The sequence below is a fragment of the Dama dama genome, chromosome 26 (assembly GCF_033118175.1).
Source record: "Dama dama isolate Ldn47 chromosome 26, ASM3311817v1, whole genome shotgun sequence".
NCBI classification, from domain to species: Eukaryota; Metazoa; Chordata; class Mammalia; order Artiodactyla; family Cervidae; genus Dama; species Dama dama.
The window spans coordinates 12,502,676-12,512,590 of NC_083706.1; positions in this window are offsets into that span (position 1 = coordinate 12,502,676).

A 9,915-nucleotide genomic window follows, 5' to 3' on the forward strand; every position below is an offset into this window, starting at 1 on the left:
TCATGTATTTGAACACCATTTCATGCTCCTCCGATTTTTTAGACCGTTTCATGCTCCTCATATTTTTGACACCTTTTGAAGCTCTTCATATTTTTCACACCTTTTGAAGCTCTTCATGTTTTTCATATTTTTGAAGCTCTTCATATTTTTCACACCTTTTCACGCTTTTCATGTATTTGAACACCGGTTCATGCTCTTCCTATTTCTCAGACCGTTTCATGCTCCTCATGTATTTCACACCTTTTGAAGCTCTTCGTATTTTGCACACATTTTCAGGCTTTTCATGATTTTCACAACGACTTCATGCTCCTCATATTTTTCAGACCGTTTCATGCACATTTCATTTTTGACTCCTTTTGAAGCTCTTCATATTTTTCACACCATTTTCAGGCTCTTCATGTTTTTCAACACCACTTTATGATCCTCCTATTTTTCAGACCGTTTCATATTCCTCATATTTTTGACATTTTTTGAGGCTCTTCATATTTTTCACACCTTTTCAGGCTCTTCATGTCTTTGAACACCGTTTCATGCTCCTCCTATTTTTCTGACCGTTTCATGCACATCTCATTTTTGACACCTTTTGAAGCCTTTGATATTTTTCACACCATTTTCAGGCTCTTCATGTTTTTCAACACCGCTTTCTGATTCTCCTATTTTTCAGACCGTTTCATGCTCCTCATGTATTTGACACCTTTTAAAGCTCCTCATATTTTTCACACCTTTTCAGGCTCTTCATATTTTTCACATAATTTCAGGCTGTTCATGTTTTTGAACACGGCTTCATGCTCCTCCAATTTTTCAGACCGTTTCATGTTCCTCATATTTTTGACACCTTTTGAAGCTCTTCATATTTTTCACACCTTTTGAAGCTCTTCATATTTTTCACACCATTTTCAGGCTCTTCATGTTTTTCAACACCGTTTCATGCTCCTCCTATTTTTCAGACCGTTTCATGCTCCTCTTATGTTTGACACCTTTTGAAGCTCTTCATATTTTTCACACCTTTTCACGCTCTTCATGTTTTTGAACACCGCTTCATGCTCCGCATATTTTTCAGACCGTTTCATGCACATCTCATTTTTGACACCTTTTGAAGCCTTTGATATTTTTCACACCATGTTCAGGCTCTTCAGGTTTTTCAACACCGCTTTCTGATCCTCCTATTTTTCAGACCGTTTCATGCTCCTCATATATTTGACACCTTTTGAAGCTCTTCATATTTTCACAATTTTTTAATCTCTTCATATGTTTCACACGTTTTCAGGTTCTTCATGTTTTTCAACACCGCTTCATGCTCCTCCTATTTTTCATTCCGTTTCATGCTCCTCATATTCTTGACACCTTTTGACGCTTTTCATATTTTTCACACATTTTCAGGCTCTTCATGTTTTGCCACACCACTTCATGCTCCTCCTATTTTTCAGACGTTTTCATGCTCCTCATATTTTTGACACCTTTAGAAACTCTTCATATCATTCACACCTTTTCAGGCTCTTCATGTTTTGCCACACCGCTTCATGCTCCTCCTATTTTTGAGCCCGTTTCATGCTCCTCATGTATTTCACACCTTTTGAAGCTCTTCATATATTTCACACCCTTACATACTCTTCATGTTTTTCAACACCACTTCATGCTCCTCCTATTTTTAAGACTGTTTCATGCTCCTGATATTTTTGACTCGTTTTGAAGCTCTTCATATTTTCACAATTTTTTAAGCTCTTCATATTTTTCATACGTTTTCAGGTTCTTCATGTTTTTCAACACCGCTTCATGCTCCTCCTATTTTTCATTCCGTTTCATGCTCCTCATATTCTTGACACCTTTTGACGCTTTTCATATTTTTCACACATTTTCAGGCTCTTCAAGTTTTTCAACACCGCTTCATGCTCCTCCTATTTTTCATTCCGTTTCATGCTCCTCATATTTTTGACACCTTTTGAAGCTCTTCATATTTCTCACACCTTTTCAGGCTCTTCATGTTTTTCAACACCGCTTCATGATCCTCCTGTTTTTCAGACCGTTTCATGCTGATCTCATTTTTGACACCTTTGGAAGCTTTTCATATTTTTCACAACTTTTCAGGCTCTTCACGGTTTTGAACACCTTTTCATGTTCCTCCTATTTTTCAGACCGTATCATGCTCCTCATATATTTCACACGTTTTGAAGCTCTTCATATTTTTCATACCTTTTCAGGCTCTTCATGTATTTCAACACCAATTCATGCTCCTACTATTTTTCAGACCGTTTCATGCTCATCTCATTTTTGACACCTTTCGAAGCTGTTTGTATTTTTCACACCTTTTGAAGCTCTTCATATTTTTCACACGTTTTCATGCCCTTTATGTTTTTCATCACCGCTTCATGCTACTCCTATTTTTCAGACCGTTTCATGCTCCTCATATTTTTGACACCTTTTGAAGCTCTTCATATATTTCACACCTTTTCAGGCTCTTCTTTTTTTTCAACACCACTTCATGCTCCTACTATTTTTCAGACCGTTTCATGCTCATCTCATTTTGACACCTTTTGATGCACTTCATATTTTTAACACCTTTTGAAGCTCTTCGTATATTTCACACCTTTTCAGGCTCTTCATGTTTTCAACACCACTTCATGCCCCTCCTATTTTTCAGACCCTTTCATGCTAAACTAAATTTGACACCTTATGAAGCTTTTCATGTTTTTCATACCTTTTCATGCTCTTTATGTTTTTGAACACCGGTTCATGCTCCTCCTATTTTTCAACCCGTTTCATGCTCCTCATGTATTTCACATCTTTTGAAGCTCTTCATATTTTTCACACCTTTTCAGTCTCTTCATGTTTTTGAACACCGTTTCATGCTCCTCCTACTTTTCAGACCATATAATGCTCGTCATATATTTCACACGTTTTGAAGCTCTTCATATTTTTCACACCTTTTCAGGCTCTTCATGTTTTTAAACACCACTTCATGCTCCTCCTAATTATCAGACCGTTTCATGCTCCTAATATATATGACACCTTTTGTAGCTCTTCATATTATTCACACCTTTTCAGACTCCCCATGTTTTTCAACACCACTTCATGTTCCTCCCATTTTGCAGACAGTTTCATACTCCTCATATTTTTGACAACATTTGAAGCTCTTCATATTTCTAACACCTTTTCAGGCGCTTCATGTTTTTCAACACCGCTTCGTGCGCCTCCTATTTTTCAGACCGTTTCATGCTCATCTCATTTTTGACACCTTTTGAAGCTCTTCTTATTTTCCACATCTTTTGAAACCCTTCATATTTTTCACACGTTTTCAAGCTCTTCATGTTTTTCAACAACGTTTCATGCTCCTCCTATTTTTCAGACCGTTTCATGCTCCTCATATTTTTGACACCTTTTGAAGCTCTTCATATTTTTCACAACTTTTGAATCTCTTATATTTTTCACACCTTTTCAGGCTCTTCATGATTTTCAACACCGCTTCATGCTCCTCCTATTTTTCAGACCGTTTCTTGTTCCTCATATATTTGACACCTTTTGAAGCTCTTCATATATTTCACACCTTTTCAGGCGCTTCATGTTTTTCAACACCGCTTCATGCTCCTCCTATTTTTCAGACCATTTCATGCTCATCTCTTTTTTGACACCTTTTGAAGCTCTTCATATTTTTCACACCTTTTGAGCTCTTCATATTTTTCAAGACTGCTTTATGCTCCTCCTATTTTTCAGACCATTCATGCCCCTCATAATTTTGAAACATTTTGAAGCTCTTCATATTTTTTACACCTTTTCAGGCTCTTCATGTTTTTCAACACCACTTCATCCTCCTCCTGTTTTTTAGACCGTTCATGTCCCTCATATTTTTGACACCTTTTGAAGCTCTTCATATTTTCACACGTTTTCAGGCTCTTCATGTTTTTCAACACCTTATCATGCTCATCGTATTTTTCAGACCGTTTCATGCTCCTCATATTTTTGACACGTTTTCAGTCTCTTCATATTTTTCACACATTTTCAGGCTCTTCATGTTTTTGAACACCGCTTCATGCTCCTCATATTTTTCACACCTTTTGAAGCTCTTCATATTTTTCACACATTTTCAGGCTCTTTATGTTTTTCACCACCGCTTCATGCTCCTCCTATTTTTCAGAACTTTTCATGCTCATCTCATTTTTGACACCTTGTGAAGCTCTTCGTATTTTTTACACCTTTTGAAGCTCTTCATATTTTTATACCTTTTCAGGCTCTTCATGTTTTTCAACACCGCTTCATGCTTCTCCTGTTTTTCAGACCGTTTCAGGCTCCTCATATTTTTGACACCTTTTGAAGCTCTTCATACTTTTCACATCTTTTCAGGCTCTTCATGATTTTCAACACCACTTCATGCTCCTAGTATTTTTCAGACCTTTTCATGCTCCTCGTATTTTTGACACCTTTTGAAGCTCTTCATATTTTTCACAACTTTTGAAGCTCTTCGTATTTTTCACACCTTTTCAGGCTCTTCATATTTTTGAACACCGTTTTATGCTGCTTCTATTTTTCAGACCTTTTCATGCTCCTCATATATTTTAAACCTTTTGAATCTTTTCATATTTTTCACACCTTTTCATGCTGTTCATGTTTTTCAACAATGCTTCCTGATCCTCCTATTTTTCAGACCGTTTCATGCTCCTCAAGTATTTCACACCTTTTAAAGCTCTTCATATTTTTCACACCTTTTCAGGCTCTTCATGTTTTTCAACACCGCTCATACTTCTCCTGTTTTTCAGACCATTTCATGCTCCTCTTAATTTTAACACCTTTTGAAGCTCTTCATATTTTCCACATCTTTTCAGGCTCTTCATGTTTTTGAACACTGCTTCATGTTCCTTCTATTTTTCAGACCGTTTCATGCTCCTCAAATATTTTAAAACTTTTGAAGCTCTTCATATTTTTCACACCTTTTCAGGCTCTTCATGTTTTTGAAGACCGATTCATGCTCCTCCTGTTTTTCAGACCGTTTCAGGCTCCTCATATTTTTGACACCTTTTGAAGCTCTTCATATTTTTTACAACTTTTCAGGCATTTCATGTTTTTGAACACCTCTTCATGCTCCTCCTATTTTTCACACCTTTTGAAGCTCTTCACATTTTTCACACCATTTCAGGCTCTTCATGTTTTTCAACACCGCTTCATGCTCCTCCTATTTTTCAGACCGTTTAATGCTCCTCCTGTACTTCACACCTTTTGAAGCTCTTCATATTTTTCACACCTTTTCAGGCTCTTCATGTTTTTCAATACCGCTTCATGCACCTCCTATTTTCAGAACTTTTAATGCTCCTCCTGTACTTCACAACTTTTGAAGCTCTTCATATTTTTCACATCTTTTCAGGCTCTTCATGTTTTTCAACAACACTTCATGCTCCACCATTTTTCAGACCGCTTCATGCTCATCTCATTTTTGACAATTTTTGAAGCTCTTCATATTTTTCACACCTTTTGAAGCTCTTCATATTTTTGACACTTTTTCAGGCTCTTCATGTTTTTGAACACCGCTTCATGCTCCTCATATATTTCAGACCGTTTCATGCTCCTCTTATTTGTGACACCTTTTGAAGCTCTTCGTATTTTTCACACATTTTCAGGCTCTTCATGTTTTTCAACATGACTTCATGCTCCTCCTATTTTTCAGACCGTTTCATGCTCCTCATATTTTTGACACCTTTTGAAATCTTCATATACTTCACACCTTTTCAGGCTCTTCATTTTTTTGGAAATAACTTCATGCTCCTTCTATTTTTCAGACCGTTTCATGGTCATCTCATTTTTGACACCTTTTGAAGCTCTTCATATTTTTCATACCTTTTGAAGATTTTCATATTTTTCACACGTTTTCAGGCTCTTCATATTTTTCAACACCGCATCATGCTCCTCCTATTTTTCAGACAGTTTCATGCTCCTCATATTTTTGACACGTTTTGAAGCTCTTCATATTTTTCACACCTTTTCAGGCTCTTCATGGTTTTCAACACTGTTTCATGATCCTCCTATTTTTCAGACCGTTTCATGCTCCTCATAATTTTGACACCCTTTGAAGCTCTTCTTATATTTCACACCTTTTCAGACTCTTCATGTTTTCGAACACCAATTCAAGTTCCTCCTATTTTTGCGACCGTTTCATGGTCTTCATATTTTTGACACCTTTAGAAGCACTTCATATTTTTCACACCTTTTGAAGATCTTCATATATTTCACACATTTTCAGGCTCTTCATGTTTCTCAACACCACTTCATGTTCCTCCTATTTTTTAGACCGTTTCATTCTCATCTAATTTTTGACACCTTTTGAAGCTCTTCATATATTTCACACCTTTTGAAGCTCTTCATATTTTTCACATTTATGAAGCTATTCAAATTTTTCACACGTTTTCAGGCTCTTCATGTTTTTGAACACCGCTTCATCCTCCTGCTATTTTTCACAACGTTTCACACTCCTCATATTTTTGACACGTTTTGAGGCTACTCATATTTTTCACACCTTTTCAGGCTTTTCATGTGTTTGAACACCGTTTCATGATCCTCCTATTTTTCAGAACGTTTCATGCTCCTCATATTCTTGACACCTTTTAAAGTTCTTCATATTTTTCACACCTTTTAAGGCTCTTCATGTTTTGAACACCGTTTCATGCTCCTCCTATTTTCAGACCGTTTCATGCTCTTCATTTTTTTGACACCTTTTGAAGCTCTTCATATTTTTCACACGTTTTGAAGCTCTTCATATATTTCACACCTTTTCAGGCTCTTCATGTTTTTGAACACCGCTTCATGCTCCTCCTATTTTTCAGGCCATTTCATGCTCTTCATTTTTTTGACACCTTTTGAAGCTCTTCATATTTTTCACACCTTTTGAAGCTCTTCATATATTTCACACCTTTTCAGGCTGTTCATGTTTTTCAAAACACCACTTCATGCTCCTCCTATTTTTCAGACCGTTTCATGCTCATCTAATTTTTGACACTTTTTGAAGCTCTTCATATATTTCACACCTTTTGAAGCTCTTCATATTTTTCACATTTATGAAGCTATTCAAATTTTTCACACGTTTTCAGGCTCTTCATGTTTTTGAACACCGCTTCATGTTCCTGCTATTTTTCACAACGTTTCACACTCCTCATGTTTTTGACACATTTTGAGGCTACTCATATTTTTCACACCTTTTCAGGCTCTTCATGTTTTTGAACACCGCTTCATGCTCCTCATACTTTTCACACCTTTTGAAGCTCTTCATATTTTTCATACATTTTCAGGCCCTTTATTTTTCTCACCACCGCTTCATGCTCCTCCTATTTTTGAGACCGTTTCATGCTCATCTCATTTTTGACACCTTTTGAAGCTCTTCGTATTTTTAACACCTTTTGAAGCTCTTCATATTTTTATAACTTTTCAGGCTCTTCATGTATTTCAACACCGCTTCATTCATCTCCAGCTTTTCAGACCGTTTCATGCTCCTCATATTTTTGACACCTTTTGAAACTCTTCATATTTTTCACATCTTTTCAGGCTCTTCATGATTTTCAACACCACTTCATGCTCCTCGTATTTTTCAGACCTTTTCATGCTCCTCATATTTTTGACACCTTTTGAAGCTCTTCATATTTTTCACACCTTTTGAAGCTCTTCGTATTTTTCACACCTTTTCAGCTCTTCATGTTTTTGAACACCGTTTTTTGCTGCTTCTATTTTTCAGACCGTTTCATGCTCCTCATATATTTTAAACCTTTTGAAAGTCTTCATATTTTTCACACCTTTTCAAGCTGTTCATGTTTTTCAACAATGCTTCATGATCCTCCTATTTTTCAGACCGTTTCATGCTCCTCAAGTATTTCACAACTTTTGAAGCTCTTCATATTTTTCACACCTTTTCAGGCTCTTCATGATTTTGAAGACCGATTCATGCTCCTCCTGTTTTTCAGACCGTTTCACGCTCCTCATATTTTTGACACCTTTTGAAGCTCTTCATATTTTTTACAACTTTTCAGGCATTTCATGTTTTGGAACACCTCTTCATGCTCCTCCTATTTTTCACACCTTTTGAAGCTCTTCACATTTTTCACACCATTTCAGGCTCTTCATGTTTTTCAACAGCGCTTCCTGCTCCTCCTATTTTTCAGACAGTTTAATGCTCCTCCTGTACTTCACACCTTTTGAAGCTCTTCATATTTTTCACACCTTTTCAGGCTCTTCATGTTTTTCAACACCGCTTCATTCTCCTCCTATTTTCAGACCGTTTAATGCTCCTCCTGTACTTCACACCTCTTGTAGCTCTTCATATTTTTTACACCTTTTCAAGCTCTTCATGTTTTTGAACAGCGCTTCATGCTCCTCCTATTTTTCAGACAGTTTCATGATCCTCATGTATTTCACACCTTTTGAAGCTCTTCGTATTTTTCACACCTTTTCAGGCTCTTCATGTTTTTGAGCACCGCTTCATGCTCCTCTTCTTTTTCAGACCGTTTCATGCTCCTCATATTTTTGACCTCTTTTGAAGCTCCTAATATTTTTCACATCTTTTGAAGCTCTTCATATATTTCACACTTTTTCAGGCTCTTCATGTTTTTCAACACCACTTCATGTTCCTCCTATTTTTCAGACCGTTTCATGCTCATCTCATTTTTGACAGATTTTGAAGCGCTTCATATTTTTCACACCTTTTCAGTCTCTTCATGTTTTTGAACACTGTTTCATGCTCCTCCTACTTTTCAGACCGTATAATGCTCCTCATATTTTTCACACTTTTTGAAGCTCTTCATATTTTTCACACCTTTTCAGGCTCTTCATGTTTTTAAACACCACTTCATGCTCCTCCTAATTATCAGATCGTTTCATGCTCCTCATATTTTTGACACCTTTTGTAGCTCTTCATATTATTCACACCTTTTCAGGCTCTTCGTGATTTTCAAAACCGTTTCATGCTCCTCCTATTTTTCAGACCGTTTCATGCTCATCTCATTTTTGACACCTTTGGAAGCTCTTCTTATTTTTCACATCTTTTGAAACTCATCATATTTTTCACACGTTTTCAGGCTCTTCATGTTTTTCAACACCGCTTCATGCTCCTCCTATTTTTCACAACTGTTGAAGCTCGTCATATTTTTCACACCTTTTCAGGCTCTTCATATTTTTGAACACCGCTTCATGCTGCTCCTATTTTTCAGACCGTTTCATGCTCCTCATATTTTTGAAAGGTTTTGAAGCTCTTCAAATTTTTCACACCTTTTCAGGCTCTTCATGTTTTTCAACACCGCTTCATGATCCTCCTATTTTTCAGACCGTTTCATGCTCCTCATGTATTTCACACCTTTTGAAGCTGTTCATATTTTTCACACGTTTTCAGGCTCTTCATGTTTTTCATCAATGCTTCATGCTCCTTCTCTTTTTCAGACCGTTTCATGGTCCTCATATTTTTCACACTTTTTGAAGCTCTTCATATTTTTCACACCTTTTCAGGCTCTTCACGTTTTTCAACACCGTCTCATGCTCCTCCTATTTTTCAGACAGTTTCATGCTCCTCATGTATTTCACATCTTTTGAAGCTCTTCATATTTTTCACACCTTTTCAAGCTCTTCATATTTTTGAACACCGCTTCATGCTCCTTCTATTTTTCAGACCGTTTCATTCTCCTCATATTTTTAACACCGTTTGTAGCTCTTCATATTTTTCACACCTTTTCAGGCTCTTCATGTTTCTGAACACCGCTTCATGCTCCTCCTATTTTATACACCGTTTCATGCTCCTCATGTATTTCACACCTTTTGTAGCTCTTCATATTTTTTACACCTTTTCAAACTCTTCATGTTGTTGAACAGCACTTCATGCTCCTCCTATTTTTCAGACAGTTTCATGCTCCTCATGTATTTCACACCTTTTGAAGCTCTTCGTATTTTTCACACCTTTTG